The sequence below is a fragment of the Nerophis ophidion genome, linkage group LG27 (genome assembly GCF_033978795.1).
Source record: "Nerophis ophidion isolate RoL-2023_Sa linkage group LG27, RoL_Noph_v1.0, whole genome shotgun sequence".
Lineage (NCBI taxonomy): Eukaryota > Metazoa > Chordata > Actinopteri > Syngnathiformes > Syngnathidae > Nerophis > Nerophis ophidion.
Window position 1 is genome coordinate 3,254,842 of NC_084637.1, and position 7,421 is coordinate 3,262,262.

The window sequence follows — 7,421 nt, forward strand, 5'->3', positions numbered from 1 at the left end:
GATCTAACATAATAGTGAGAGTCCAGTCCATAGTGGATTTAACATAATAGTGAGAGTCCAGTCCAAAGTGGATCTAACATAATAGCGAGAGTCCAGTCCATAGTGGATCTAACATAATAGTGTGAGAGTCCAGTCCATAGTGGATCTAACATAATAGTGAGAGTCCAGTCCATAGTTGATCTAACATTTTAGTGAGAGTCCAGTCCATAGTGGATCTAACATAATAGCGAGAGTCCAGTCCATAGTGGATCTAACATAATAGTGAGAGTCCAGTCCATAATGGATCTAACATAATAGTGAGAGAGTCCAGTCCATAGTGGATCTAACATAATAGTGAGAGTCCAGTCCATAGTTGATCTAACATAATAGTCAGAGTCCAGTTCATAGTGGATCTTACATAATAGTGCGAGTCCAGTCCATAGTGGATCTAACATAATAATGTGAGAGTCCAGTCCGTAGTGGATCTAACATAATAATGATAGTCCAGTCCATAGTGGATCTAACATAATAGTATGAGAGTCCAGTCCATAGTGGATCTAACATAATAGTGAGAGTCCAGTCTATAGTAGATCTAACAATATAGTGAGAAAGTCCGGTCCATAGTGGATCTAATATAATAGTGAGAGTCCACTCTATAGTGGATTTAGCATAATAGTGAGAGTCCAGTCCATAGTGGATCTAACATAATGGTGAGAGAGTCTAGTCCATAGTGGATCTAACATAATAGTGTGAGAGTCCAGTCCATAGTGGATCTGACATAATAGTGAGAGTCCAGTCCATAGTGGATCTAACATAATAGTGAGAGAGTCTAGTCCATAGTGGATCTAACATAATAGTGTGAGAGTCCAGTCCATAGTGGATCTGACATAATAGTGAGAGTCCAGTCCATAGTGGAGCTAACATAATAGTGAGAGTCCAGTCCATAGTGGAGCTAACATAATAGTGAGAGTCCAGTCCATAGTGGAGCTAACATAATAGTGAGAGTCCAGTCCATAGTGGATCTAACATAATGGTGAGAGAGTCTAGTCCATAGTGGATCTAACATAATAGTGTGAGAGTCCAGTCCATAGTGGATCTGACATAATAGTGAGAGTCCAGTCCATAGTGGATCTAACATAATAGTGAGAGAGTCTAGTCCATAGTGGATCTAACATAATAGTGTGAGAGTCCAGTCCATAGTGGATCTGACATAATAGTGAGAGTCCAGTCCATAGTGGAGCTAACATAATAGTGAGAGTCCAGTCCATAGTGGAGCTAACATAATAGTGAGAGTCCAGTCCATAGTGGATCTAACATAATGGTGAGAGAGTCTAGTCCATAGTGGATCTAACATAATAGTGTGAGAGTCCAGTCCATAGTGGATCTGACATAATAGTGAGAGTCCAGTCCATAGTGGATCTAACATAATAGTGAGAGAGTCTAGTCCATAGTGGATCTAACATAATAGTGTGAGAGTCCAGTCCATAGTGGATCTGACATAATAGTGTGAGAGTCCAGTCCATAGTGGATCTGACATAATAGTGAGAGTCCAGTCCATAGTGGATCTGACATAATAGTGAGAGTCCAGTCCATAGTGGAGCTAACATAATAGTGAGAGTCCAGTCCATAGTGGAGCTAACATAATAGTGAGAGTCCAGTCCATAGTGGATCTAACATAATAGTGAGAGTCCAGTCCATAGTGGATCTAACATAATGGTGAGAGAGTCTAGTCCATAGTGGATCTAACATAATAGTGTGAGAGTCCAGTCCATAGTGGATCTGACATAATAGTGAGAGTCCAGTCCATAGTGGATCTAACATAATAGTGAGAGAGTCTAGTCCATAGTGGATCTAACATAATAGTGTGAGAGTCCAGTCCATAGTGGATCTGACATAATAGTGAGAGTCCAGTCCATAGTGGATCTAACATAATAGTGAGAGTCCAGTCCATAGTGGAGCTAACATAATAGTGAGAGTCCAGTCCAATGTGGATCTAACATAATAGTGAGAGTCCAGTCCATAGTGGATCTAACATAATAGTGAAAGTCCAGTCCAGAGCGGGGCCAGCAGGAGACCATCCCGAGCAGAGACAGGTCAGCAGCACAGAGATGTCCCCAACAGATGCACAGGTGAGTGGTCCACCCCGAGTCCCGACTCTGGACAGGCAGCACTTAATCCATGGCCACCCTCGGTGAAAACATGCAAACTCCACACAAAAACATCCCGAGCCCAGGATAGAACTCCGAACTACTCAGGACCTTCGTATTGTGAGGCACATGCACCAACCCCTGCACCACCGTGCTGTCTATACTCTAAATGTATTCACTGTAAAAATAACACATTAGAGATCAACTTTAGTGATTCCATTCGGTCCTCTTACCCCAAGACTTTATTACCTCATCTGAAAATGTGAGCTATTTGACATGTCACATGGTCCTCAGAGAGTTGCATCATCAAGACCCTCTGCAGGCCATGGGAAGGCCAAACTCAAGTGGACTCAAATAATCTTCTGTTTGTCTTATATTCAAACTGCTGCTGGGGGTTCAGATCTCAGCCCAGTCTTGTTACCTAAATGTTAGTTTTTATGTTACACTATGTTTTGTTGTTGTTTTTGTTAGTATTTAGTGCAGCTGTAAAGTATTCACAGCGCTTCACTTTTCTTAAAGCCTTATTTCAAAACGGAATACATTCATCATAATTCTACAGACTATAACCCATAATGATAATACGATTTTTAGGCACCGACGTCCCTTTGGGACAGAGGACCCTATTCAATTTCCAAGGTTTTATTATTATTCTTTATTATACCGCCGCCTTTTTGAGCTGTAATTTGACCCCCTTAACATGCTTCAAAACTCACCAAATTTGACACACACATCAGGACTGGCGAAAATTGCGATCTAAAAAAAAAATAATAATAAAATAAAACTCAAAATTGCGCTCTAGCGCCCACTAGGCAGAAAATACAGACAAAACTGTCTCTAACTTCCAGTGGGAACGTCGTAGAAACATCCATCCATTTTCTACCGCTTATTCCCTTTCGGGGTCGCGGGGGGCGCTGGCGCCTATCTCAGCTACAATCGGGCGGAAGGCGGGGTACACCCTGGACAAGTCACCACCTCATCACAGGGTTACCAACACAGATAGACAGACAACATTCACACACTAGGGACCATTTAGTGTTGCCAATCAACCTATCCCCAGGTGCATGTCTTTGGAGGTGGGAGGGGCCTATCCCCAGGTGCATGTCTTTGGAGGTGGGAGGGGCCTATCCCCAGGTGCATGTCTTTGGAAGTGGGAGGGGCCTATCCCCAGGTGCATGTCTTTGGAAGTGGGAGGGGCCTATCCCCAGGTGCATGTCTTTGGAGGTGGGAGGGGCCTATCCCCAGGTGCATGTCTTTGGAGGTGGGAGCGGCCTATCCCCAGGTGCATGTCTTTGGAGGTGGGAGGGGCCTATCCCCAGGTGCATGTCTTTGGAGGTGGGAGGAGCCTATCCCCAGGTGCATGTCTTTGGAGGTGGGAGGGGCCTATCCCCAGGTGCATGTTTTTGGAGGTGGGAGGGGCCTATCCCCAGGTGCATGTCTTTGGAGGTGGGAGGGGCCTATCCCCAGGTGCATGTTTTTGGAGGTGGGAGGGGCCTATCCCCAGGTGCATGTTTTGGAGGTGGGAGGGGCCTATCCCCAGGTGCATGTTTTGGAGGTGGGAGGGGCCTATCCCCAGGTGCATGTTTTGGAGGTGGGAGGGGCCTATCCCCAGGTGCATGTCTTTGGAAGTGGGAGGAAGCCGGAGTACCCGGAGGGAACCCACGCATTCACGGGGAGTACATGCAAACTCCACACAGAAAGATCCCGAGTCTGGATTTGAACCCAGGACTGCAAGACCTTCATATTGTGAGGCAGACGCACTAACCCCTCTGCCACCGTGAAGCCCCGTCGTAGAAACATGAAACAAAAACCACTACGTAGGTCTCAGTTAGACCTATATTTAATACACTCTTACTTCCCAGCTAAAGTCAACAGGAAGTTTGTAATCCTGCCGTCAATACAAAAGTTGGCTTAAAAAAAAATCGCTTTTTTCTAACATTATCTCCTCTGAGGCGGTTTGTCGTTTCGGCTTCAAATAAGCAAGAGAAGAGATTAAAAGTTAAACGTTTTAATCACTGCTATGGTTTTGATTGTATCAGCCTTCAAAGAACCGCTGCGCTGCAAACCATTTTAAAGATTTCCCTACCGTCTGCTGCTGTTGCGCACGCACCAATATTCGTGATCAAGATGGCTGCTAGGTGCCGTAGCTAAGCCGGTATGTTTTAAAGTTGTCGTTTGCCTGCATATCGTAAAAACAACCGTCCAACATTCTTTATTTTGAGTACCTACATATGGTGCCTGACTGTTGTGGCGTTTTAAGGCCATCTGCACTTTTTGTGCTACGGTAAAGATAATGAATGGTCCGGTTTTGATTTTATTAGCCTTTAAAGAACCATTGTGCTGAAAAACATTGCAAAGATGGCCGCCGTGCGCTCACACAGAGAGCTGGACGTTTTTTTTCTGTTTTTTTCCCTACCGCTCCCAGTATGTAATCTTATAAATGGCATAAACGTGCCAGTGACACAATATTTGAATAATATTAACATTAGTTTTTCTTCGCCCTCTTGTGAAATATTTGTTAAGAAGGCTGCTAATTAGGTAACGCTTATCCGTGCTTGGGTCGCGGAGGCAGCAGCCAAAGCGATCCCGTCCATCGCTGCTTGCAGCTTTATTTCTTTCTAAATGTGGCAAATTTTATAAAAATAAAAAAGGGAAAAATCACTGTGGAAAACTATCTTCCGGGTTCTTCAGACCACCAAGCACCGACATGACAGGCTCTTCCAGGTTTACAACAGTGTTTATTTTTAAATAAATCGTCTCCGCCTGTGCTTTTCAGCAATTGTTTTGTGTGGGTCAGTCTTGCTCTCGCTCTAGCTCGTGCTCCAGCACCAACTCTCCTCTCCTCCCCGGCTGCTGCCTTTTAAAAGAGCGACAGTTGATTAAACAAGCAGGCCCGGTCACTGATCTCTCAGCCGGTCCTGTCACACCTTGCTTCGCTGCAGGTCCGCATGCCACCCCACCCCACAATCACATTCTGTACACATAAGTGTTCACATCATTTGCTTAATACCTTCTTGAAGCAATTTTGGCCGCAATTACAGCCTTAAGTATTTTTCAATAGATGCCTCAAGCGTGGCACACCTAAATTTGGACAGTTTTGCTCAATTCTTTTTGCAACACCTCTCCGGTGCCATCAGATTGGACTGGGAAGCGTTGGTTTTCATCCAGGATGTCTCTGTACATTGTTGAACTTGTCTTTTCCTTTATTCTTATTAGTCTCACAGTTCCTGCCGTTAAAAAAAAAAACAACCCCATATCATGATGCTGCCACCACCTGGGGATAGGTTGATTGGCAACACTAAATGGTCCCTAGTGTGTGAATGTTGTGCTGTGATGAGGTGGCGACTTGTCCAGGGTGTACGCCGCCTTCCGCCCATATGCAGCTGAGATAGACACCAGCGCCCTCCGTGAGCCCAAGGGGAATAAGCGGTAGATAATGGATGGAAAACAAGAAATTTGCCCAGATTCGATGGTATGATCCCACAATAAATTGGAATGGTCCTCAGATTAGTGGGCCAGGGAAATAGTTTCCAACAAAGTGTGTGGTTGCTTAGTTTCCTAAACAAGGTCATCTAAAAACCTAGCCAGGGCGCAATAGTCCGAAGGTATGTAAGCATTTGTTTGGAGGACGGTGAACCTTTTCCCTCTCGCCCCCGCCAGTGAAAGTGGTGTAAATATAGAACCAGGAGAGGTATTTACTCCCCTTTTTTGTTGTTCAGCCCAAAGTCATTAGTGGGCTACACTGAGGAAGGAGGAGGAGCAGGAGGGAAAAGAAACGTGAGGCCCTTTGCGGGACCTGAACCTTTTCAAATGAGAGCGCGCCTTTTGTTTTTGCAACCCTGTCAAGAACGGTCACCTAATTAGAGCTGATATCTCTGGCCAGAGAGAAGCCGTTTGTTAATGGCTCTTTGCTCAATGTTCTTAATGAGTTTAGATGGCCATTGTGCGCCACAGAGCTCCTCTAAGACAAACGTGCACACATGCACACACACGCACACACACACACACACACACACACACACACACACACACACACACACACACACACGTAGGGAGAGGCGGTCTTCCACGACTGCGACCCAAACAGGAAGGTGTAGCGAGAGCTGTGAGCGTCACAGAGGGAAATAAGGCGAGTCATTAAAGCGGAACAAAAGGTGACCCAGGGGCCCGTCTTCTATCTGCCCGGACTTTGAGTCGGGCCTTGATGGCCTTGGACGTTTGCAGACACAACACAGACAAAAAGCACCTTGATCTTATCAAGTGGGCGACATATGTATATTTTTTTGTTGCAAATAGTGTTGTAACGATACCAATATTTTGGTACTGGTACTACAATTATTTTGGTCCTTTTCTAAATAAAGGGGACCACCACACAAATGCATTATTGGATTTATTTTAACAAAAAATATTATGGTACATTAAACATGTTTCTTATTGCAGTTAAGTCCTTAAATAAAATACTGAACATATAGGACAACTTGTCTTTTAGTAGGAAGTAAACAAACAAAGACTCTTACACTGCAAAAAGTGAAAACTAAGTGAGATGAAATATCTCAAATGTGAAGTGAAATGAATTATATTTATATAGCGCTTTTCTCGAGTGACTCAAAGAGCTTTACATAGTGAAACCCAATATCTAAGTTACATTTAAAGCAGTGTGGGTGGCACTGGGAGCACGTGGGCAAAGTGTCTTGCCCAAGGACACAACGGCAGTGACTAGGATGGCGGAAGCGGGAATCGAACCCGCAACCCTCAAGTTGCTGGCACGGCCACTCTACCAACCGAGCTATACCGCCCCATAAGGCTGATATTTGCTTATTTTCTGTCTGATAAGATGATTCTTCTCACCAAGCAGATTTTATGTTAGAGTCTTTTACTTGTTTTATGTGTTTTGGTCCTAAATGATGTCAGTAAGATATTACAGCTTGTTGCTGAGATGTGATGACCTATATTGAGTAAAACATGCTTGGAACTAGAATATCACAATTGTGTCTCATAATTAAAACAGATGACAGCCAAATGAACTTTGCTGTTTTATTTTCAATGAAACAGTAGAAAAGATGTACTCTTATATTAGTACAGTTGGCACAGTACAGTAAACTGACAGTTAATATTTAAACATTTAACATGTGACATTTCTAACTATTTTGAACAGAAATAGTTCATGCACATTCAGATGAATTCTTCAAAATTACAATAAAACAATGTTTTGTTCGGGGGCTGGGCTATATATATGTCTTGATTGGAATATCCGGAGAATAGTGCTCGATACTGTGGTAGAGCGCAATATGTATGTGT